The sequence below is a fragment of the Rhinopithecus bieti genome, unplaced genomic scaffold (genome assembly GCF_001698545.2).
Source record: "Rhinopithecus bieti isolate Rb0 unplaced genomic scaffold, ASM169854v2 scaffold_30918, whole genome shotgun sequence".
Classification (NCBI taxonomy): domain Eukaryota; kingdom Metazoa; phylum Chordata; class Mammalia; order Primates; family Cercopithecidae; genus Rhinopithecus; species Rhinopithecus bieti.
This window is the reverse complement of record NW_016813589.1, coordinates 1,104,855-1,130,690: the sequence shown is the minus strand read 5'-3', so window position 1 is coordinate 1,130,690 and position 25,836 is coordinate 1,104,855. Positions and strand designations below refer to the sequence as shown.

At 40.8% G+C, this 25,836-nt stretch overlaps 1 protein-coding gene across 2 annotated transcripts in view; it reads right to left on the bottom strand.

Annotated features, from left to right (window-relative positions):
• The window catches only part of SV2C (synaptic vesicle glycoprotein 2C), a 279,524-nt gene extending 254,516 nt beyond the window's left edge, over positions 1-25,008 (bottom strand). For both annotated transcript variants that reach the window (XM_017848733.1, XM_017848732.1), the window contains exon 1: positions 24,910-25,008. The gene's annotated coding sequence lies outside the window, so the exon portion shown is untranslated. The remainder of the gene's footprint in view (positions 1-24,909) is intronic.
• Positions 25,009-25,836: the final 828 nt, after the last annotated feature.

The following is a 25,836-nucleotide window of genomic DNA, read 5'->3' as shown; positions in this document are numbered from 1 at the left end:
AAAAATTAATTCAAGATGGATTAGAGACTTAAATGTTAGACCTAAAACCATAAAAACCCTAGAAGAAAACCTAGGTAATACCATTCAGGACATAGGCATGGGCAAGGACTTCATGTCTAAAACACCAAAAGCAATGGCAACAAAAGCCAAAGTTGACAAATGGGATCTAATTAAACTAAAGAGCTTCTGCACACCAAAAGAAACTACTATCAGAGTGAACAGCCAACCTACAGAATGGGAGAAAATTTTTGCAATCTACTCATCTGACAAGGGGTAATATCTAGAACCTACAAAGAACTCAATCAAAAAACAAACAACCCCATCAAAAAGTGGGCAAAGGATATGAACAGACACTTCTCAAAAGAAGACATTCATACAGCCAACAGGCACATGAAAAAATGCTCGTCATCACTGGCCATCAGAGAAATGCAAATCAAAACCACAATGAGATACCATCTCACACCAGTTAGAATGGCAATCACTAAAAGTCAGGAAACAACAGGTGCTGGAGAGGATGTGGAGAAATAGGAACACTTCTACACTGTTGGTGGGATTGTCAATTGGTTCAACCATTATGGAAAACAGTATGGCTATTCCTCAAGGATCTAGAACTAGAAATATGACTCACTGCAAGCTCGACTCTTGGGTTTGAGTGATTCTCCTGCCTCAGCCTCCTGAGTAGCGGGGACTACAGGCGCACACCACCATACCTGGCTAATTTTTCATATTTTTGGTAGAGACAGGGTTTCACCATGTTGTTCTTGAACTCCTGACCTCAAGTGATCCACCTGCCTTGGCCTCCCAAACTGCTAGGATTACAGGCGTGAACCACCGTGCCCAGCGAAGACAATTGCCTTTTTTGTGGGTCTTCAAAGATGCTTTATGTATCTGATGTAATCAATTCTTAACTGTCACAGTATCAAATGAAAATGTAATTAATAACAATCTGAAAACTGTAAGGTATTATTTATTATTATATGTAAATGTGTATATGCAAAATCTGACTCACGAGCCAGTCAGTATTTCATGGCAGCATTTCCTAAACCGTGTGAGGTATATTATAGGTCAGAGAAATATTAACAGGTGTTATTGTATACTAAACATTTAGAATTCACAAAAGCAACAAGCTCTCATCACTCTCAAATTGTTGGAATTAAACAAAAAATTTATAATCCTCATATTTGGAAACACTGTGTTGCTCCTAAATTAGAATATTTTAAAACTTGTTAATTACCTCATTTTTGGATTGCATACTGATTTTCTTGAGAAGTCTAATATTGGAATTGTATATTTTGCCATTGGATTGTTTGGTTATTCTTGGCAGTTTTTAATTCCTTTGTACACTAATTTTTGTGGTCTACTTTACCTCAACTGCTTAACACATCTATTGAGTTTCTATTGATGATCTGTGAATACACTCATTCTTTTAACACTCCTGAGATATAAGCTGCTATGTGTCAGGCACTATTCTGGGCACTTGGGATGCAGCAATGACAAGCAAGACCCTGCCTTGTGGAGTTTACATGCTAGCATGGGGAGAAAGATAATGAACAATAAGCATACTAAAATTGGCCACATGTTTATTCGAAGATGATATATGCTATGAAAAAAAGAGTAAGGCAAGGGGGATTGTGAGTAGGGAGGGGATAGGTTGCAGTGATAATTAGGGAATTCAGGGTAGGCTTCATAGAGATGAAATTCAGGCAATGACTTAAAGGAGGAAAGAGATATCCAAGGGGCTCTACGGAGTGGAGTGTTCCAGGCAGAGAAAACAAAACAAAATCCCTAAGTCAGGGGCATGCTTGATGCATTAAAGAAACAGTAAGGAGGCCAGTGTGGTTGGAACAGAGTAATAAAAGAGAAGAGCAGAAGATGAGCACAGAAAGGTAAGAAGGGGTCATATGGTATAAAGCCCTGTGGACATCTGTAACGACTTCAGCTTTTATTCTGAGTATGCAGAGGAGTCACTGCAGGGATTTGCACAGAGAAGGGACATGATCTGACTTCTTTTAAGAGACTTCTCTGGTTGCTATGCTCAGGATGAACTCCAGGAGGACAAAAGTAGAAGCAGAGAGATAGGTGGGAGGCTACCTCAGTAATTCAGGTAGTTCAGATGGGAGGGGGCAGGGGACAGTAGACAGCAGCAGGAGTGGCAAGAAGTGGTTACATTCTGGTTATAATCTGAAGGCAGAGGCACAAGCACTTCCTGATGCGGTGCACGAGAGGAAGAGAGGAAGGGAAAGGATGCATTTTCTATCAACTGAGATGGAGTAGGGTAGAGAAGCAGCAGGTTTCGGTGGGGTAGGTGCAGAGAAGGCATCAAGAGTTCAGCTTTTGGACATACTATATTTAAGCTATTGATTAGACATCCAGTGGAGATGCTGAGTATGTAGCTGAAGTTCAGGGGATAGAGGTCTGGGCCAAACATATGCATTTGGGAGTGAACAGCATATAGATGGAGTTTAAAGCCATAAGAACGGATGAGACCACCAAGACTGTTAGTGTAAGATGAGAAGGGAGAAGAGATGAAGAGAAGATTGCTCCCTGGATCACAGGAAGGCCAAGAAGTTAGGGAGAAGAGCATAAACCAGCAAAGAAGATTGAGGAGGTACCTAGGTGGCAGGAGGAAGACCAAGAGACTGCAATTTCACTTGAAATTAATGGTGAAAGACTATCAGGGAGGGTGTGCATATGTCAGCATTCAGCTGGGGGACTGAACACAGATAATTTAATGTAAATAATGATTAAGTATGAAGTTGTTAGCAAGGTCACAAAAAGGGCAAAAAGAGAACTGTAAAATATCACAAAGGTAGCAATTGCAAGGAAGAAAAACTATAACCTTTAGGGCTGGGGGAGAAAAGGCGTGAGTTTTAATTTTTTGTTTGTTTGTTTGAGATGGAGTCTCGCTCTGTCGCCCAGGCTGGAGTGCAGTGTCCAGATCTCAGCTCACTGCAAGCTCCGCCTCCCGGGTTTACACCATTCTCCTGCCTCAGCCTCCCGAGTAGCTGGGACTACAGGCACCTGCCACCTTGCCCGGCTAGTTTTTTGTATTTTTTAGTAGAGACGGGGTTTCACCGTGTTAGCCAGGATGGTCTCGATCTCCTAACCTCATGATCTGCCCGTCTCGGCCTCCCAGAGTGCTGGGATTACAGGCTTGAGCCACGGCGCCCGGCTGAGTTTTAATTATTAAATAAACTTAGAGAAAGTGCTTTACAGAGCTGAAACTCAGACTTCTGAGAAGCAGGTGCTACTCAACCAGTTCGAGGGACTGAGAGAGAACCCCTGGGTTCCTTTGTTTAAAAAAGGGTGCTAGCTATCTGGGGCTTGTGTCTGTGAGAGGGCTATGATGAGGCAGTATATCCATCTCCTAAGGCTGCCCCACAAATTACCACAATCCTCATGACTTAAAGCAACAGAAATGTGTCCTCTCATAGTGTGGAAGCTAGAAGCCTGAAATCAAGGCGTTGGTGGTGGCAGGGCGATGCTCCCTCTGGAGGCCTTGAGGAGGAATCTGTTCCCTGCCTCTCCTAACTTCTGGTGGTTGCCAACAATCCCTGGCATTTCTTGACTTGAAGATGTATCATTCCAATCTCTGCCTCTGTCTTCACATAATCTTCTTCTAAGGACACCTTGATTTAGGGCCCACCTTCATCCACTATGACCTCATCTTAACTAATTTCATCTGCAAAGACCCTATTTCCAAATAATGTCACATTCTGAGGTTCTGGGAGGACATAACTTTTTGGAGGAAATTATTCAACCCACAGAGACAGCTTCTGCAACTGTGGGGAAAAACTGCAAATTGGAATCATCTGCTGAAATAGGAAGAAACTGCCTCTTCTGGGATGAAGAAGTTTTTCTGAGGCATAACACCCACAATAACCACATGCAGACAAAAGCCCATGAAAAGTGAATGAGAAAGAGCAGGTCCCTTCTTCCTCCTCCAGCTTTCCAGTCTCTCTCATCTCCCTCTAGGGTCTCCTATTGACAGAGCCTACCATGGAGCCATCTCAGGAGTATAGTCTGCAGAGTCCCATCTCTAGCATCACAAACAGAATGTAGAAAGGTAGGTTAGGAGCTAGAAAGTATCTTAATAATGAGCACAAGAAGGAAGTGATTAACTATGTCAGAGGTTGTTGACAAAGCCCTATTCACTAGTATCTATTGAAGAAATGTTTTTGGAGCCAGGCACAGTGGCACACACCTGTAGTCCCAGCTTCTTGGGAGACCAAGGCAGAAGGATTACTTGAGCCCAGGAATTCGAGGCTCCTGTGTGTCATTTTCAGGCCTCTGAGTAGCCACTGCATTCCAGTTTGGCCAACACAGCAAGACCTCGTCTCTTAAAACAGTTGCTGATAAATATAGAAATATGAGAACTGTGAACTGTCCCCTGAATTTAGCTTCATTTGTTTCCTGATCAAATAAGTTGAGGAAATTCTGTTGTAGTGCGTTTTGTTGGACTGGCCAGACATTTCAGCACTTTGGCCAGCTCCCTTCCTGTAGGGCTTGGCCAGTACTGACATTAGAACAGTTAACAGCTGTCACATACAGGCAGGGATCCATAAGATGCTCACTGTGCTACCTACAGCTATCACATATCCTGTTACTCCTCTCTGCTGACTTTTATTCTGATGTTTGCAAATGAGTTACAGTCGCCTAAGAGATGAACATATTTCTAGGGCCTTCCATAGACTACATAGAATAAAGTCAGTCATGAAATATATACTTTCTATACATTTCTGGATTCAATTTGGTAGTATTTTCCTGAAAGTATTTGTGTTTATGTTCATGAGGGATACTGGTCTGTAGCTTTGTTTTCTTGAAATATCTTTGTATGGTTTTAGTATTAGAGTAACACTGTCCTCATAAAATGAGTTGGAAAGTGTATCCTCTTTTGCTATATTCTAAAAGAGCTTGTGTAAAATAGATATTATTTCATCTTTAAATGTTTGGCAGAATTAATCAGAAAACACGTTAAAATTGTACCAATCTGCTAGAACTGTGAGGTTTAAATGAGATAATGTATACAAACAGTCTAGGTGCCCTAACAGCACCCACATATTCAATAAATATTGGCTATTATTAGTCTATTAATCAGACTTAATATAAGTAACTAGCATATTGCTAGAAGAGCATACGACTGCCTGGTGAAGCTATGGCTGTCTTTATGTGCCATAGACTGACTGACACGCAAACCCATCTAGGTTGGCCAGAAGTGGTAATGGTGAAAACTCCAGAGATTAATGGAATCTGAAGGAGAAGAATTTTAGGTTTCTTTGCTACAATCATTATATAACCTAAGACACATAGAGAAGGGGCATTAATAGTTAAGATAATTTCAGTATTATACTACTTGAAATATTTTGTTTTATAAATTATTCTTTAAATTTCTATGTGCTCAGGAAAAACATAATGCTATTTACTAGAGTCTTTAAATTAGGAATAAGCTCAGATGCAGGTGAATAATATATCAAAATTCCTCTCTCTCTCTCTCTCTCTCTCTCTCTCTCTCTGTCTGTCTGCTTTGCATTTCAGTGACTACAAAAAGGCATGAGGACTAAATACAGAATGGTAAATAACGAATCAAAGGTGCTACAACTTTAGAGATCCATTAAACAAAATACTAAATATTTCTGCAGTTTTAATTATGCATTATTACATTCTCCATTTTTTTACACATTCCTATATGGTCTTATGGACTGATACGCTAACAGAATGGGGAGAGGAAGCAGTGACACATACAGGTGCTGTAAGAGAAAGCACTTTGTCAATGTCCAATGGAATATTAATGAACAAAACTAATAAAAAAACAAAATCTAGCTCTTCTAAATGTTAAGGCTGCCTCTGGATATGAACAGGCCTCAAGCCTTGGCAGCTCTAGACTGGTGATAATCACAGAAGCACCTCAATGAAAGAGACTACTAAAGTCAGGGTCATGTTTTTCTGAGTGATTAATAATGTATATTTATTCAACATCTCTCAACAAGGCTACAAGTAAACCGTCTAAGCCAAACAAGTCTTTATAATGATCTCACATGGCTCTGCAGAACACACAGATTCCCTTGGTACATGGGCCGAACCTGAGTTTTTAAGCCAGATGGATATAAAAGCTCTATTTAAAGCTCTGTGACCTTAAGCAAGTAATATATGTTCTCTCGGATTATGCCTTTTCCTTTCTAAAATACAAGTTTCTAAAATGCTGATTCATTCCATCTATAGTGACACAAGCCCTGTGTCACCTGCTGGGTTCACCAGAGTGAACCTTCAAAATACAGACAAGGGAATGAGCATTCACAACATAGAGTAATTGTTACTGGATAACACAACCCACTGGGAGGGTGCACACTGGAAAGGCGCCTAAGGTGGACCTTAGAAGATGAGGAACGACTTCCCTGAGTAAACCATCTTTAGTTGAGTCCTGACGGATGAGTGAGAGTTAGCTATGTGATCTGGTGGGTGGGTGGAGGGTGAGGTTGAGAGTCTCCGGGCAGGCATAAAGGATCAGAAGAGGCAGAGGAGAGCATGATGCCATCAAGGACTTGAAGGTGTGTACTGTGGTTCTCGTAAAGAATTGCTAATTTATATTAAGGGAAGACACAGCTATTGGTGATTTTAAACACAAGAACAGACATGGTGTTTCTGTGTTTTACAAAGGTCATTCAGGTAGGATAATGGTATGAAGATGGACAAAACTGAAGTCCAAAGATCCTGTTAAGAAGTTGTTATATTATTCCAAGTGAGAGATGACAGTAGCCTGGACTGAGGGTGTGATAAAAACTAAATACCAAGTACCCAGCAGCCACTAATTTCAAATTAGATGAAATTTCTAATAAATGTGATGTAAATGTGATTTCATTGCAACAAAACTATGATTATGTCTGAGTTTCTTATAATGAATTTTATCATAATTATTAGCAGTCACTGTCCCTGACATCACTGCACTGTCTTCATAGAGTTTAAGTACTATTTGAAAGTTCTGATAGTTTCATTTTTATTTGCTAATTGTCCGTCTCAACCCCTCTAGACTAAACTCCACGAGAACAGGCACTTTGTCTTCCAGGTTCTACCTCCTGCAGCTGGGGCAGTGCCTAGCACTTAAGAGATGTGATAAATACATATGGGCTAACCACTTCACAGAATGAATGAAGAACATAATTTCATCTCTATGAAGTAATGGTAATTGGCCATTCCTAACTGGTATTTCTACCTCAAGGCTGTTCCTGCCCTAAGCCACTGTACACCTGATTTCAAATTAATCTTTCTAAATGTGTGGTTCTGATAAAGGTAACTTCTGCTGAAATTGAGCCCAAACTGTTGCACCTGACCTTCACAGAATCCCACCCACCTTCCAGCTCAATCTTCCACCACTGCCTGTGTTTCTGTCTTCTCTCCCAGACAAAAAGGATCACTCGCCACTCCCCAGATCATGCAGGGTGCTCCATCTCTGCACCCCCACTCACAAGATTCTCTCCCCACATACAACCTACATCTCCCTCTTTTGGTCTGATAAAACTTACCTGTATTTTAGGGAGAAAGTCAAAAGTCATTTTCTAAATCAGTGGTTCTCAAATGAGGGCAATTTTGTACTCCTCCCAACCCCCAGCCTTAGGGACATGTGGAAATGTTTGGAAACATTTTTGGTTGTGACAATGCAGGGGAAAATACTACTGTCATTTAGTAGGTGGAGGTCAAGGCTCTCATAAGCCATCTTACAATGCACAAGACAGCCTCCTATCAACAAAGAATTATCCGGTCCAAAATGTCAGTAGTGCTGAGGTTGAGAAACCCTACCTTGAGCAAACACCAGACTGCCGCCTTCAAACCATTATGGAGTTCTGGACTTCTTTTACTGAATCCTCACTCTGTTGCACAGGCCTGATAGATGACTTGGCTGAGCTCTCCCTCACAGGTGTGCATGCTTCTTGAGATCACAGGCTATATCCCACCCACCTCATTTCTCCTAGTTAGCAGAGCATATCCCTTGCACAAGGGAGACGGTCAATTTGTGGACTGAAATTGATTGAAATTTCTATTTCACTTTTAAAAATATTTCAGTTATCTCCTAATGTCTATTTTCTTCAATCCTGTTAAGCAGAGAAAGTAGGCATTATCTTTTGGCATATGCCCTTTAAAAGACTTAAAGACTGTTATTAAATCATTGGTGTGACTTCTTATCTCCAGAGAAATTCCAGCACCTCTTATGATCCCATACGAAAGAGTGCTCTTTAAGGGCAATAACTGATGCCAAGTTGAATTAAATGTGGTTTTGATGCTCGTTTTCTTACATACTGTGAAGTTGCATTTATTTCATTTAGCATAGCTGTAGCTTATGAGCTAATAAGCAAATAAATAGCCAAACTTGACCTCCAGTTGACCCAAAGGCAGCTTTACACAACCCAGAGCTAAAAAAAAGGTCATGATTTATCTAAAGCGCCTCCTTTTTCTATTATCCTAATATTTAAGAAAGCTAAAAAGAATTTGCTAATTTTATGGGTAATTGATATAGTAAATGCTTACTAAGCATCTTACAAATAAAATATTTTGGCCAATTTGCTGACAGAGCTGTACATTCAGAGATTTGGGCATGTTCTAAAAATTCAAATAAGAGCCAGAATTTACATCTAACCACAACTCCCCATGTTACCACTTCTGAGACATGAGAAATCTGTTAGCCTAGAAAATACACACAGAGAGACACATATTAGTTCTTAGAATTAAACTTGAAATTTTGGATGAGAAATTCAGCTTGGATAAAAAGAAGGAAAACCTAGTATGATCAGAAAATATGATATGAATCCTTCTTATCGTTAATAGAAGGTTAAGCTGAACTATCTTGAATATAAACCCAAATGGCCTACAGGCTGTGAATGAAAGCAATAGTTAGCCTGAGAAGCTGTTATGTTGAGAAGCTAGAGATCCTGATTTCCAATGCTGTCAGTGAAAACTGCTATGAAAGAGAGTTCTGTGTTGTCATACGTCAGCCAGACTGAAAATCAGTGGTTGGTTATCCTGGGAAAGAAGAAGGAAACCCTTCGAAGCAGAAAAGTACAGTGTGATCAGAGAACCCTGAGAAGGCATTTAAGGATGTCATGATTTCCTGAGTGAAGATGTTATAACTCATCACCAGCAGCAACCAGGACATGAAGACAAACACACACACACACACACACACACACACACACACACACACACACACACACAAGCAAAAGAAAGCACTAATATGGCAAACAGGAAGTACAGTAAAAGTAATTTCAAAAACATCACTAAGAGTCTCAAGAGCTCAGGTATACATTTTATAGCACTTCAATCATAGGCAAAGATAGCTCATCATACAATTTTAAAATTTTGTAGTACCCAATTTCAAAATCATCTAGTAAGAAAAAAATTCTAAGCCAGCGGAATACATACAGCATGAACTGTTATTTTCCATTATATCTGGGACTTTTATTAAGTGGAATATGATGTTACACCAATTGTCTGACATGATAATCAACATAGCAACTCATAGGGTAATAAGGTAATAATATACAATATGGTAATAAGGAAGTACATAATGTCCCAAAGCTGGGAGCAAATAAGTTAGTTCTTCATTGCAAAGCATCCCCTTAATCTTGGCTCAGATTCTCCCCAGCAGTGGGCAATTTAGGCAGAGCTCTAACGCCTCCACATCTTCTAGGGCCAGCAGGTTTTGCTGATGTCAGCCCATAAGAAGAATTGCATCATTCTCCTGATATTAAATAAAGGTTCAGGTATAAGATGGTATGGATACATGTCTCACATTTAATTATATTAATCACTGGCTTTTCTCCTCAGGCTTTCTGGGAAGTGAATGTTAACCTTTACAGGTTTATTGTTTGATTTTTGTTTTGTTTTGTTTTGCATTTACTGCTGTTGAATATAATCAAACTTTGTGCACACACATCTGTATGCCAAAAGGCACCAGGTTCAGAGTAATGAATGTTTGGGGAAACAATTAGCTGTAATGTATTTATCAATAAATGAGGATAGCTCGACCCTGACAATAATGTCTTCTGCATGCCACAGATAGAGTGTGATGCCCTTATCAATACTTCAGCTTTAGATAAAAAGGCACACAGAGCAGCATCTGCTATTTAGTCTTGAGTCACTCTTTCAATGTCTTCTGATTTATTCCTTCTGAATTACCCTTAAATCAGTTTCAGTTAATAGGACAATATAATATCCTTGAGCTTATGGACAAAGATCAGTCATCAGGCCTTCAGTTCCTCTTTTGTAAGAGTCTCTTCAGGAAGCAAGTCAGGGGGCTCCCACTCTCATACACAGAAGACTATGGCAGGGGACTCCCACAGGAAACACTGTCTGACAGTGACCTCTAAGAATAACAGAATTAAAAAAAATAATATTAGAAGGAAACCACCAGATTCCTACTGGGCATCTCCCACAGTTGTTGAAGCAGCCATCTTTGAACACCTGTTTCTTTTCTTCCTAAGCGTCCCCTGTTCCTAGTCATTACTAATCAAAATTAGAGCTGCACAGTAAAAAACTCAGGGCCTTCACAGGACAAGCCTTTGGACTGCCTGAGTTTCAGGTGAGCCTCAGAGGCAGAATTATGGTAAAGGCTTGCACATTTTCTCCAGATCACCCATCTCTGTAGGTAGGCCCAGCTCACACACTACCCTCTCTCAACTACTGCCAGAGAGAGAATAATGTGACTGTCTTCACAGAAAGAACGTGTTCCCTTCAGACACAATGCTAAGATAGAAGAGCTCTCTGTATTATATCCTGCTCCTTTCCCACTTCCAAATATGTCAGCTTACTACAATGTAATGCTAAAATATAGAGGATTTAGAGATGTTCAAAAGCACCTAATAATAACATATATTTAGCAATGCCTTATTAAATAATATTCATATATAATATCTACCTCTACACATAAATTCAAAATATCAACATGACTTAAGGGGAACTAGAAGAAATAATAACAAATTATATTTTAAAATATGTATATGTTCCAGTATAACAACCCTCAAACACAAAATGAAGACATAGGATGCTAATATCTAAGTGCAGAATCATCACAAATGCAACAAATGCCAATGAAGACAAATACAGGTGTGCTTATTAGCAACTTAGTGTCACAAATGGGGTTTGTCACCAGTGGTAACATGATTTGCAGAAATGATGAACAACTCTCAGTCAGACTAAACAAAACAAAATATAGTCTTCCCTTGATTTACAAGTAGTTTTACTCCTGGAAAATTTACAACATATCAAAATTGTGCAAAAGATACTGTGTTTATATGTAAAACAGAATACAATTCTAGGCTAAAATTGTTAGAAACAGATTTTTTACCTAAATAGATATCTGCTGGGACACTGGAAAATCGTGCGATATGCAAGGCAAGGCTTTGCTTACGTGGAACTGTCTTGTGCACTGTAGGTCTTTGGTCAATGGAATGTGGGCTGAGTGGCAGTGCACCAGCTCTGAGTCTAGGGTTAAGAGGCAGGTATTAGCTTCAGAGAAACAGAACCAAAAGGACACGTATGGATATAAATATAGAGAGTATAATAAAGAGACTTGTTATAAGGAATTGGCTCATGCAATTATGGAGGCTAAGAAGTGCAGACCGAGGAGCGCCAATGGTATAATTTAAATCAAAGCCTGAATTCAAAGGTGGAAGATCAATGTCCCAGCTCAAAGACAGTCAGGCAGAGAGAAAGAATTCTTTCTTACTCAGCCTTTTATTCTATTCAAGCCTTCAATGGATTGGGTGAGGCCTAGGAATCTGCTTTGCTCAGTATGCCAATTCAAAAGTTAATCGCCTCTAGAAATACCCTCAAAGACAAAGCCAGAAATAATATTTAACCAAATATCTGGGCACCCCATGGCTCAATTTAGTTGATGCATAAAACTAACCATCACAAGGCATCACATGTTTCTGCTCACCTTTCACATACTTCTGCCACTTCCACACAGAAAACATGAACTGGGTAATCGATTAACCCAGGAAGATAAAAGACCTGAATTTAAAATGCAACTTGAAAAAACCCCAGCCATGCTCAGTCTGGACCACCTAGCCCTCAGCCAATTTACAGATTTGTGGATGAAAATAAATGATTCTTGCTTTTTGTCACTAACTTTTAAAGTGGTTGATATAAGCAGCATGATGTGGCAATCAATGAGACAGTTTTCCTTTTTTCTCAGCATAAAGAATGCAAGTATTGTTAAAAGAAGAATAGGAAAAGCCAATAAGAAATTTATGATGTTGGACATGGAATTGATAGACATTAGGAAAAAGAAGCAATAGGTAAAATAGAAGGAAAAGATAGAAGTTAACCAGTGCAATATAAACAGAAATGCTTAATCCAAGCCATATGAGTCGCTGGATATTAGAAAAACCCTTCGACAAATCATAACAATGTGTATTTCATGAACTCACTCCCCTACAATATGATATGAAAGATAGAATATGCAAAGTTTCTGTATCCCGACAGATTCTTGTAAAAGGAGGCAGAGATGTAATAAGGATTAAGACCCGTAGTTTTCACAAAACAAAGCCTTTGTTATCAAAATTCAAATCAGAATTCATTTATCCTTTTAGATTTTAAACACGTACAGCATTAAGTAATGAGTAGACACAAAGAAAACCCATGAGTAATTCATTTTTTTATCAACAGTTTTGCTGGCATCTATCACTTAGTTATTTTACAAATTAACTAAATATACCATTCTACCTAGTTACTAACGTTCTGATATTTTTAGGGCTCTTATTCAATGACAGAAAATAAATTATGAGTTTAAAAAAAACTTGTATATAACCACGGGCAACCAATCTTCCATGTTCTAAATGTTCTAATGAAATAGAAATGATTCTTAAATAATTCATATATATTTTTAAAGGTCTTTGGATAATGCCACATGACTTTGTAAGACTCTATATAAAAACTTGACTGACCTTCTGAGAAGTCAAAGCAATGAAATAAATACAATTAGATATATGAATCACAGAGTCTACAAGATAAAACCAAACTAGTGATGATAAATAACTATGCAATAAGTTTGACAATCCAGATAAAATTGACAAATTTCTTTTTAAAAAGCAGCACACTAAAGCTGACATAAGAAGACACTAAAACTCTGGATAGCCTTTATTAAAGAAACTGATGTGTTAGTTAATAAGAGGCATATCAATGAAATTCTACTAGTTCAGTTAATAATAACGTATCAGTAATGGCTCATCAATTGTGACAAATCTACTACAGAGATGCAAGAACTGGGAACTCGTGGGGGTGGAGTAACTGGGAACTCTGTACTTTATTTTCAATTTTCTATACACCACTCAAAATATGAAGTCTATTAACTTAAAAGCCTCTGAAATTGTATATTTCATTTTAAACAAAAATTAAAATGGAGTATAGACCCAATTATAAAATGTAAAACTATAAAATCTCTAGAAGAAAACATTGAAGGAAATCTATATAACCTTGGGTTTGCTGGTGAGATTTTTAGATACCACACCAACAGCATGATCCATGAAAGGAAAAAACAGAGATAAATTGAACTTTATTAAAGTTTAAAATTCTTTTTCATCAAAAGACACTGTCATTAGTATAAAAAGACAAGCCACATTAAGAGGAAATATTTGCAAACACATATCTGATTAAATACACATCTGGTATCCAAAATACACAAAGAACTATTAAAACTCAACAATAAGAAAACAAGCAACCCAATTGAAAAACGGCAATATATATAAATAGACACTGCATGAGAGAAAATATACAGAAGGTGTGGTATGCAGAAAAATGGTTCCCCAAAGATATATTCACTTCTTGATCCCCAGAACCGATGAATACTACATTACATAGCAAAACATGCACAAGAATGTTCATAGATACTTTATTGATAATAGCTCCAATCTGGAAACAACTCAAATCTCTATCAACAGATAAACAGAGAAACAAATTGTAGTATATTCATATATTATAATACTATGCATTCAGTAATAAAAAAGAATTGAGTATTGATACACACAAAATCATGAATCTTTTCAAAAATTTGTGTTAAAAGAAAGAAAACAGACACAAGAGTACATACTGTATGATTCCTTTTATTTGAATTTCAAGTATAAGCAAAACTAATCTTTGGTGATAAAAATTAGGACAGTGTCTCTGAGAAAGGAGGAAATGAATGAAAAGGGATACAAGGAACTTTCTAAGGTAATGGAGATATGCTTTTGCCTACACAGATGTATACACTTGTCAAACTGATCCAGCTATATATTTATGATCTATATTTTCTGTGGATAAAAATTATATACCATCATGAATTTAACTGATAAAACAAAATCACTGCTCAGCAGACTCACAGTTTCTTATAGTACTGAAACTCCAAAGACATTTTATTTATTTATTTATCTACTTGTTTGTTTGTTTGTTTACAGAGTCTCACCATGTTGCCCAGGCTGGTCTTGAACTCCTAAGCTCAAGCAATACTGTTTCAACCTCCCAAGTAACAGGGACTACAGGTGTGTGCTACTGCACCCAGCTCCAAAAATGTTTCTTGAATAAACAATAATGAATAGTGCAATGGGTAATAGAATGGGCAACACCCTTAAAATAAATATGGGAAGTTCCTTGAAACTGTTCCTTGGAATAGTGATGTCAAAGGGAAAGACATTAGAAGCAAGTCTACAAGGGGGAAAAATAATTTGATGAGAGGCCAGGGTTCTCCAATGTGTTTTCTTGGTCTTGTGATAAGAATCCAGAATATTTAGTACAGAGAGAGGGATGAATGCAATGTGCTTTATCCAGACCACTGCGGCTCAGAAGCCAGCTGATAGAGGAGAAATTTGAAGAGTCTGGAAGTCAGTTTGTTGCCTTCTAATCCACTGGAATGGGTTCAAGTTTGGAGGGTAAGAAGAATAAGGCTCAGGAGTAAAGGACTGTGTGAGAACAGTTTTGTGAAATTCTGGACAAGGCGTGGAGGTCAAATGATAGAATTGCTCATGAGGGGCTTAGCATTTGGTCAAAAGCAAAGCTGCTTTGCAGTGCAGACAGCTATGTGTGCAATTAATTAGGGGCCGTTCTCTGCCTGTACCTTGTGGACAAAAATCCTTGTGGACTGGAAGTTCTGGGCACCCGAACAACATTCTGGACACAGTCACGCCAACTCGTATGTCCACTGGCAGTAGCAAGACTCTGCCAAGCAGCTTCTCAGATCTTGTGCATGGAACAATGGAATTCAGAGCAGGAGACGGGAGAACTTGATAAGCACCTCCAAAGAACTGAAGTCAGGATAGTGGGGAGATAGTTATGACTGGAAGGAGCATGCAAGGGACCTCTGGGGCATTAGGAATATTCTTTCTGATTTTTGATGGGTGCTCTATAAAGAGATGTGTTCAGTTTGTGAAAACGCAGCTGTACCCTTATCAAATATGCACTTTTTTTTTGTATATAATATACTTTAATTTAAAAAGGTTTAAAAATAATTTAAAATACTTCCAGCCCCTATGTGTCCAGTGCCAGGAGTTACAAATATCTCAGTAGTTTGGCCTCTTCCTCAAGGCATGAGTCTAGTAGGAAAATAGACATAGAGCAGCCACCATGACACAATATGAGAAGCACTCCACAGCTGGAGCGGCAAGGGGCCTGGGAGAGACAGAGAAAGAGCTGTGGAGTGTCATAAAAAGGGACCTTTGAGCTGAGGATTGAAGGATTTCCATAGATAAATATGTGTATGGCAGGGGTTGGGGAAGAAGAGATGGTAGGAGGGAGAACATTCTTAGCCCACGGCAAGAGAAGATAAAAAATTGCCAATCTCCCATCCCGTCAAATACACAGTCATAGTAGAGTGAAAAACGTGCCTAAAAGCACAGTATTCCAAGTATTATTGCAGGCTTTTGACAGTTATTGGACAAATAAGATTTATTGAGGAGGGGGGTGGAGGAACGGGGGTCGATCCTCAGCTCTAATGACTTAAGTAAGCAATAAGCAGCCCCTGCTTAAAGGCCAATGTATTGAATGTTTATAGCTATGTTTCTTTTTCATTCAAAATGAAAATACTTTTATTGAGTACCAAAGAAATTTATGTTCTCACAACTTAGATGACCTCACCTACATTATTGCCTGGAAAAATATCCATGAGAAAAACTGGCACTGCTTTTTTAGCCACTAGAACACTAATACTTACACATGTTTCAAAAACAGCATTGCAGGTGTATACTAAAATTAATATTTACCACCTCCACTGGTGCCTTAATTACAAAAGTCATGTGTGCTTATTGTTGAAAACTCAAACAATTCAGAAATATATATAGTAAAATATGTAAGGTCTTTTCCACACCCCAAAAAGACAAGAGTTTGATCTTTATTCTTTCAAACTCTGTAATGTACCGTAAATTCGTTTTAGTAGAATCATACTATATTGATTCTACTAAATATATATATTTATATTCTGGTCATAAATTGCTATTTTTAAACTAACAACATCTTCAAAATATTTCCATTTTACCATGTAGGTTCACCTCATTCATTTCAGTGGCTGTGTAGTATTTCATTATTTGGATTAACCATAATTAATGTGATCAGGCTCTGATAGATATACAGGTTGTTTCAATTTTTCACCACTGCAAATAATGATGCAATAAACATACAAAATTCTGATGATTTATCTTAGTATTCTGATACCTCTGAGCATGTGTAGGAGGGAAGGGACTAAGAAGTCTCTTGGGATTTTATCTCAACTTGGAAGCTGAGCAGGGTCAGGCCTGATTAGTACTTGGGTGGGAGACTGCCTGGAACATGAGCTGCTGTAGGCTTAAAAAAAAAAAAAGGTCTCCTAGAAAGCTCATTCTGAGTGAAAGGCAATTTGAGGCCTGTTATTTATGGTCCTAGGACAGCAGACCTGCATTTGAGAGGGGAACTGATTGTAAATACAGGACACTATCACTTGGTGTGTCTGTACACCAGCCCTCATACATTCACAGATTCTCTAAACTCTCCAGGGACATCAAGAGCACAGGGAAGCACCAGCAGATTCCACAACACTGGAACCAAGGCATTCTGGGCAGTGAGAGGCAGGTTGGGCAACACTGTGGTGATGTTGCTGCAGGGACCAGAGCAGGGGACAAGGACTATAGGAGCAATCTTCAAGGACTCAAAGAATAGTGAGGAATCTTTGAAGCAGGCTGGGAATGCCACAACTGGGGTCAGACGAGAACCACAGAAGTGATTATGGTTGCTGCTGTGAGTCTGTAATTTCTGCCTTCACATGGATGTGGCCAACAGGAAACACAGGTTGTAGATTTAATTGGATGCTTCAAAAAATAATGTCTTTACACCTAAATTGTTTTGTGTTCAATGCAGCTAATGATGGGTTTAATATGCATTACTGGAGTATGTCGTCATGTGTCAAAAAGAATGGTGTGAGGGCAAACATGACAATGGCTCCATGGATTTATTAGAGTATCACTTCTTAGATATGAAGCACAAAAATGAAATAAAGAAAATTGGCATGCTTAGAACTACTAAAAAGTGATATTAAAATACATGTATTTTAAAAGAGGCTAGTCGGAGCTTGAAATGACAAAGTGGGTCACCTTCTCTACCCACTGCCAAAATGCATGGCTGTTCCTTGCTGCAGAAGCTCCCGTGCTGCGTGACTCAGCTGGGTAATTTAAAGCAAAGAATAAAACATCTTAGATATTTCTCTTAGACAAATTTTAGCCCCCCAAAGTTCACTACTTATCTTGCATAAATTTGCAGATTTTAAAACCTAAATATTGGAAGAGATAGCATCTTAGAAATCAAGCTGCTGGTGTTCCTGGTGTTTCTACAAAGGCAGAACTAGAACTTCAAGTTCCAATTGTTCAGCAATTACAGAGGCAGTGATGGCAGTGAAGATTCACTGCAGTTACTGAAGAATAGGAGACCTAAGAATATCGTCTTTAAAAGCTTCAGATGCTCATCCAAAGGTCTGAACACACTAGATGATGGTAATCAGGTGAAGACAGGCATGATGTAGTGGAAAGAACACTGAACTAGGCGTTTGATTACTTGGTTTAGTTAATTATAAGCCATGCATCTCAGGAAAATCACAAGTTCTCTGGGTAAGGAGAGGGCCAGGGATACCATGAAGACTAAATGCAATGCTCTGCATGCATGTGCTGGATACAAATATGCATAGCTTAACAAGACCAGCTACACAATTGGCAGGGCCCAATGCAAAAGGGAAACATGGGACCCCTTGCTCACAGAATTTCAAGAGGTGACAGCAGAACACTAAACCAAATATAGGGTTCTTCTAAACGTGAAGCTTAGTGTGACTGTTCAGGCTAAAGACCCATGAAGGTGGCCTTAGGAGTTACCAGCCCATAGATAGGTGCTCCTTGAGAACAAGACTTTTGTAACTGCATAGCTGAATCCTCCAGACTACCTTGCATTTGGTAAATACTCGGGAAACACTGATTGCTTCTGAAATTGCAGTATAATGAAAAAAAGTGGAATTTTATACATCAAAAAAGTATCCTCTCATTTTACAAGGTACATATGGCGACAAAAGAAAAGATGCCATTTAAAGTACAGTGCCTACAAAGTAACATGTTAGGAGCTTTGTGTATATTTTCCTTATGTAATCTCTACATGCAATCCTGAAAAGTAGATTACAAAATCATCTTTTCACATCTGAAAAAATTTAGGCTTAGAGAGGTTAAGAAACTTGTTCATGGTTAAAAAGCTCAACATATGTGATCATTAGAGAAATGCAAATTGGAACCACAATGAGATACCTTCTCACATCAGTCAGAATGGTGATTATTAAAAAGTTATGAAATAACAGATGCTGGCAAGATTGCAGAGAAATAGGAATGCTTTTCCACTGTTGGTGGGAATGTAAATTAGTTCGACCATCGTGGAAGACAGTGTGGCGATTCTTCAAATATCTAGAACCAGAAATACCATTTGACCCAGCAATCCCATTACTGGGTATATAACCAAAGGAATATAAATCATTCTGTTACAAAAACACATGCACATATATGTTCACTGCAGTGCTATTCACAATAGCAAAGACATGGAATCAACCTAAATGCCCATCAATGATAGAGTGGATAAAGAAAATGTGGTACATATATACCATGGAATACTATGCTGCCATAAAAAGGAATGAGATCATGTCCTTTGCAAGGATGTGGATGGAGCTAGAAGCTATTATCCTCAGCAAACTAATGCAGGAATGGAACACCAAACACTGCATGTTCTCACTTATAAGTGGGAGCGGAACAATGAGAACACATGGACACAGGGAGGGGAACAATACACACTGGGGCCTGTCCGGGAGGAACTGGAGGAAGGGAGAGCATTAGGAAAAATAGCTAATGCATTCTGAGCTTAATACCTATGTGATGGTTTGATAGGTGCAGCAAACCACCATGGCACATGTTTACCTATGTAACAAACCTGCACATCCTGCACATGTATCCCGGAACGTAAAATTAAAATTAAAATTAAAAAAAGAAACTTGTTCATGGTTATACTGTTTTTCTCTAACACGTCATTAATTCATTTGACAATATTTCTTGAGCTCCTACCATGCTCCAGATACTATTTCAAACATGTAGGACAAATCAGCAAGATTAATATAAGACCAATGTATCCCTAATCCTGTCCTCAGTCTCCTAGGGCTTGTAGATTAGTAAAGGGGGACTGGCATTAATGAAAGAATCTCATTTTTTTTTTTAAAGAAATTGTAAAATTAGTGAGCTTCATAAACAGGATTGCTAGATTTGGCAAATAAAAATATAGGACACTCAGATAATTTTAAGTTTTCGATAAACAACAAATAATGTTTCAGTGTAAGTATGTCTGCCATGGTCTGAAAACTGGTGTCCCTCTCAAATTCATATGTTGGAACTTAATCCCCAATGTGATAGTATTAAGAGGTGAGGCCTTTTGGGAAATAAGTCATGAAGGTTCCACCCTCATGAATGGGATTAGTGCCCTTATCAAAGAGGTTGAAGGGAGGTGCCTTGCCCCTTCCATGCGAGGACATTTATGAGGAACAGGCCTTGGCCAGACACCAAATCTTCTGGGAACTTAATCTTGGAATTCCCAGCCTCCAGAATTGTGAGCAATAAATTTCCATTGTTTATAAATTACCCAGTCTAAAATATTTTGTTATAGCAGCTGGAAGGACTAGGACAATGTCCCATGCAATATTTGAGACATATTTATACTTAAAAAATTTTGTTTATCTAAATTCAAATTTAACTGAGCATCTTATATTTTCTCTGATAACTTTATGAGGAAAAGTGCACTGTATTAAAAGTAACCTCACAACAGAGGCTTAGAGGCTGGATTGAAATCTGAAGAGCATAAGGAGTTAATATGGTAGAGGTAAGTTGGGGCAGGTTGCAGAAGGAGACTGATGATTGAAGGTTGCTGGGGATGGCAGTGGTTTGGGGCTCATGCAAAATGAGGCTGCAGAAGTGAGCAGAAGCCAGACCACCTAGGGCTCTGAAGGCCATGCAAAGGTGTTCAGCCTTTATTGCACTCAACTGACCTGTCATTACAATGTTCCTTCTGCCAATGCCCTTCCCTTCTTTGATACCAAATATGTAACTGTCTCCATGGAGTCATTCCCAACCACCCATGCCACTCACTCCTATGACTTTTACCAAAGAAGTTAGTCTTCTTTACATCTGTCTCGCAAAACGGAATGGTATTTCACTGAGGGCTTCCAGCAGATACTTGGTAAATATTAAAGAGGAAAACATAGCGTAGAAAGTCCATGCATTCTTGTTCTTCCTATGCTATCTAGAAATAGTTCAAGTGCATCTGCATATGTGGTTCCCCTAATGATACCATCCAACTCACTTGGCAGAGCTTGATAAACAGTACATTCTGGGCCCAACCATGGAACCATTAACTTAGAATGTCTAGAATGGGACTCAGAAATTCCCACTTAAACAAGTTCCCCAGGAAAATATGACATACACAACTATTTGAGAACCACTCTATTTGGCTACTCTAGGATTCTAGGATTTGCAAATAGTGGAAAATGATAAGAGAAAGCTCTTGGTTTCACCTGTCATAAATCTCACTGTACTCTTGACTTGTAAGAGGGTCCAAGGTTGTCAGAAGACTGAAGGCCATCCCTATAGTGTCCAGTCTTAATCATTTGTATTATATACTATCTATGGGAAAAGATGTAGCAAGCATAATGCGCATTAGGTCATCAACAGAAAATATTTTAAATGTCATACTAAATTGATCTGAGTATTTTCTTTATATTAAGCAGGAATTATTTTTCAAATTTGATCCCTAAAATTGTTTTAATTCATACATCTAATGGCATAATACAAAATCTAATGGACCATTTATCTACAAAAACAGAGCCTATAGCTTCATGTAAAATTTTAACCTGAGTTAATTTTAAAACACATTTTCTATACTACTTATAAGCAAAGTTCAAACTTAAAATATAACTCATCATATATTTCTCTATTTCCTGGAGAGAAAGAACATTAGAACTAGAAAGGACCAAATCATCCAATATATCCTGTCCATTTATTTAATTTTGTTCAACTCTTCTCAATAGGGAAGCCATCCTGAAGTGCAAATACTACTGCTGTCCCTAATTAGGAGGGGTTGTGATAAAATAAAATTGTGTTTTAGTATCCCATTAAGACATATTTCTAGCAACAATTAAAATCGTAACTTCATTCCCATTGTTATTCTCAGCTGTCTCAAATAAAGAAAAAACCTCCAAATTCAAACCACTGCAAAATTTTACACTGGTTGCTCAACTGTGCAGAGATTGAAAAGCAAAGCAAAAGCAAAACAATGTGGCAATGTTGCATCAAAACTATATACACCTGCCAGGGGCTGCCTTTCCTGGATTTACAAACAGACTTCATTGAAATGATGAGTTTGTGTTTAAATGGAGAATAATATGTATGCTGTGAACCACAGTCAAATACGAACCTCACCAACATGGAACCAAGAATACGCTGGTGAATTGAAGGTTTTCCCCTGATACAGCTGCACAGAATAAGAGACATTTTGCTTTCACTACTCACAGAAATCTAGCATTATATGGAGTAATATGAATAACAACAGTGGGCTGGTTAAGGAGGCATTTTGACAAATCACATGCTTTTATTCATACAGTATGTCATCGAGTTTACTTAAGAATAAGAGCTAACACTCCTAATTATAGGAAACGGGTTTTCGGGTACTGGTCGTCACATGATATATTGCACATTATGATGCCTTTGCCATAATCTCCTGGAGATTGGGAACTGGATCCTATTATTTGAAGCATTTCCACACTTAAGGAATATGATAGGGTTAATAATGAATAGGATTTTTACTACAAGCTCTTAGGCCAGTCTGCTGCTCAGATCAGAGAAGCTACTTTCACTGTCATCGGGTCATGAAAAATAAATCTCATTTCTCCACTACATGAACAAAACACTCAAATGTGATCCAGAGCTTCTTTTTTTCCTTCTCCAGAGAGTCAGCAGCTAATGGCATTTGATTGTATATTAGACTGTTAGGAAAAGTCTATTGTCTGCATTAGCTCACATCAAGGGCCAAATTTCATTTAAAAAAACAATGCTGGGAAAGGTCTCTAGAATTTTTTAAAAGATAAAGTTGTTTGTGCGTGTGTGTGTATGTGTGTGTGTGTGTGTAGAGGCTTTGCTAATATTTTCCATTCATAGAGAATTTGTATTTCCAAAGCCAAAGCTCTCTGAGATTCTCTGTTGTCTTCAAAACAACCCTGTAAGGTACATAAAAGCTATATAAGCTATTTTTTACATTTCTCAAAGGTGGAAGATGAACCCAAGAGGGTAAGTAACCTGCCCAAGGTGACATAACACAATATTTGGGGAAATGGTGACTAGCATCTGTGTTTTCGGGTTCCTTGATAACTGCTTTTCTTCCTCCCTCCCTTCCTTTCTTCTTTCCCAACCCAGCCCCCTTTCATTCATTTTGCCTACACACTGAAGATTTGGGCTCCTTCAGTAAAGCCAGTAGAAAAACTTTGTCATTGGATTTCCAGAAAGTGGTCTTTAAAGAAAGAATAGAATGGATTGTGGATTTGATTTATTATTTTCCACCAGAAAATGCATTATCAGTAGTGTTTTTAACGCGTATTTTATGCTATGAAAGAGGAATGCGGCACATTGTTTTGTAAGACATTCTTAAACCTCACTTAGAGGCCAGGCCTCCTGCCAAAAATCCTGAAGAATGGTGGCGCAACGGGTTGGCACTACAGAACCTCACGAACCTCAACACCTAGGCGTTCACATGAAAACTTGCCCACGAGCACGAGGTCTTTCGGAACTTGCCATGGAAAATGAGTGAACGCCTAAGAGATCAATGCCACATTCTTCAGAATTAAGGATAAGAATTAAACGGAAGCTACTGCGCTAACAGTCAGCTAAGCATGAAGGGAGTAGGTTCAGCGGGAGAGGATACCATCAGGGCATCCTGGTCTCGGAGCCTTAAAAGACGCCCCATCTCCTCGGTACCCCGGGGAGTGCCCGGTAGCTGCGGCGCCTTCCCAGCACTGCGGCGCACTGCGGAGTCGCCTGCCAGCCCGCCCGGGCCGTGCGAGGCTTTCCTTGCCGACCCGCCCGTCCGCAGTCCGCCCGCCCCCGCGCCCGCCGGGGGGCTGCTGGCCGCGCCAGGCGCGCCGCGGCAATCCATCAACCTAGAGCCTTTGACGCACAACGCAGCGCCTCGCAAGCCGGAGTCTCCGTCGAACCTGCCCCCACCCGCCACCCCCGCCCGCCCTCGCGGTCTGCATTTGCATCACTTGGCACACGTAGCAGGTGACGCGAGCGCCCCAGCTCAGGCCGTCCAGGCGGCACCTCCAGCCCCGTGACTCAGCCCCTCCCCTCCGCCCCCGCGCGCCGCCTAAGGTCCCCGCACGCCCACAGATCTGCTCCCGATTGTTCATCTGTCGTGGGGTGCTGGCTGCCCCAAGCCAAGTTAATCCCCGTATTCCGCAGTCCCCCTGGACCCAGCAGGGGCGCTCCCCGCGACGCTCTGGAGAAAAGTCTTCCCAGTTCTAGAACCCAGGCGGAGGGGAAGAAGCCCACTAAGAGAAAGGGTCATAGGGTCGGCTAATGGCCTTCACTACCCTCATCGCCATCTAAGATTACCTCGGTAGCTTATTTACTTGGATCGGTCCCTTTCCTCTCTGAGCTTCACAGCCTTGGGTCTGCTTCGCCTCGCCTGGCGCACAGTAGGCGCCCAATAGGTTTTTGCTGAATGAAGGCGTTGTGTAGGAAGTGCAGGCGGCTGACAAAGAGCCTCAGCCCCGCGGGCTCTCCTGCTCTCCAGCCCTCTCTTGCTCTCGCTTAGACGCTAGACAGGGGCTTCGGGAATGTATGTGGGAGAGTTTGAAAATTCATGGTATTTCTTTCAGGCTCTCTCGGCACTTACTGCAGCTGCCTCTGCTCTCCCGCCACCCGCACGTCTGCAGAGGGATCCCCGCCGAAAAGTTGAGCCTAAGGCTGCTATGAAGGTATAGGTCCAGGTACCCTGCCCGTCAAACCACACAAGCAAAAAAGAGCGTGGCGGTCGCTGCAGACGCGGCCCCTGCATCGCCTCTGCTGCCCACCCACCTCCCCTGGGAATCCCAGAGAAAGTGCGACCCAGTCCCCAGACCTACCCTAGCGAACCCGGGGGCCACTGCATCTATTTTACCCCGACTTTCCCGGTCCCTCCTCAACAAAGGCGCCTACCCAGCAGCGGGCACCTGCAGCCGCTTCCTCCGGGGCAGGCGGGGCAAAGTTGCGCTTCTGAAAGGTTGCAAAAACTTCCCCAGGCTGCAGCGCCCGGCCACCGGTCGGGAAGAGAAACCCAGCAGCCGGGGAAAGTCTCCCTGCGGATGCCCGCTTCGCCTCCCCCACTCACCACTCCAGCCGTCGGAGACCCTTTCCCTGAGTGGTGTCAGCACTGCAGCCGCCTCCGTGCGGGCGCCGCTCCGGCTCGCTTCCCCGTGCCGCCTCCGTCTGCCACTCTCGCCTGCAGCGCGCAGAGTGGTGACTCCTCTGAGCGTGTCAGCGGCGAGAGGAGGGGCGGGAAAGTGACTCCTGGCTTGCACGCTGCGGTCCTCCTCCCCTCCTCCGCTTCCCTCCTCCCCCCGGTGCTGCAGTGCCGGGCGGCGGCGTGGCGAGAGTACCAGCGGTGCGCAGGGTGTCACGGCGCGCGGGGGAGGCGGGCGCCGCGCGCCACTCGCGGTGCGCCGGCAAGTCGCGGCGGTGAAGCGCTGCTGAGGTGCGGGACTGGGGCAGGGGGCGGGGAAGGAGAGCCACTTGCAAGTGGTAGGTACTTCTGGAGAGGTCAGGGCTCTGAGTTTGTAGCAAGTGAAGGAGGGGGGCGGCAGTCCTTAATTAGTCACCAACTGTGACTGTGCGTTGCGCATTTGGCGGCGCCCCGGGTCAGGTCCAGCGTGAGACGCCAGGGATTTCTGACTGCTGGACTCTGTCAGCATCGGACAAAAAGAGGGTTTGTATTCTATTTCTGGGCCTGGGACTGACTTGTTACTTCAAATTGGCTTCCAGGGAGCAACCAGGCAGAGCTAGGTTGCCTATTTCCCCCAGCCCCCACCCCGACGCTGGCAGACAAGTCCAGAGGAAACTTGGGCACAGCAAGAGCAAGCAGAATAAAACTTCTCTAGGTTAAGTCTAGTGTCTCCCCAATGCTAGATAGGGCCAGACAGCTGGGCTCGCAGGCAGACATTGAAAGTGGCCCCTTAGGGGGGAAACAACCAAAAATGACAGAGAGGGAAAGAGGGAGAGAGGGAGAGAGGGAGAGAGGGAGGGAGGGAGAGAGGGAAAG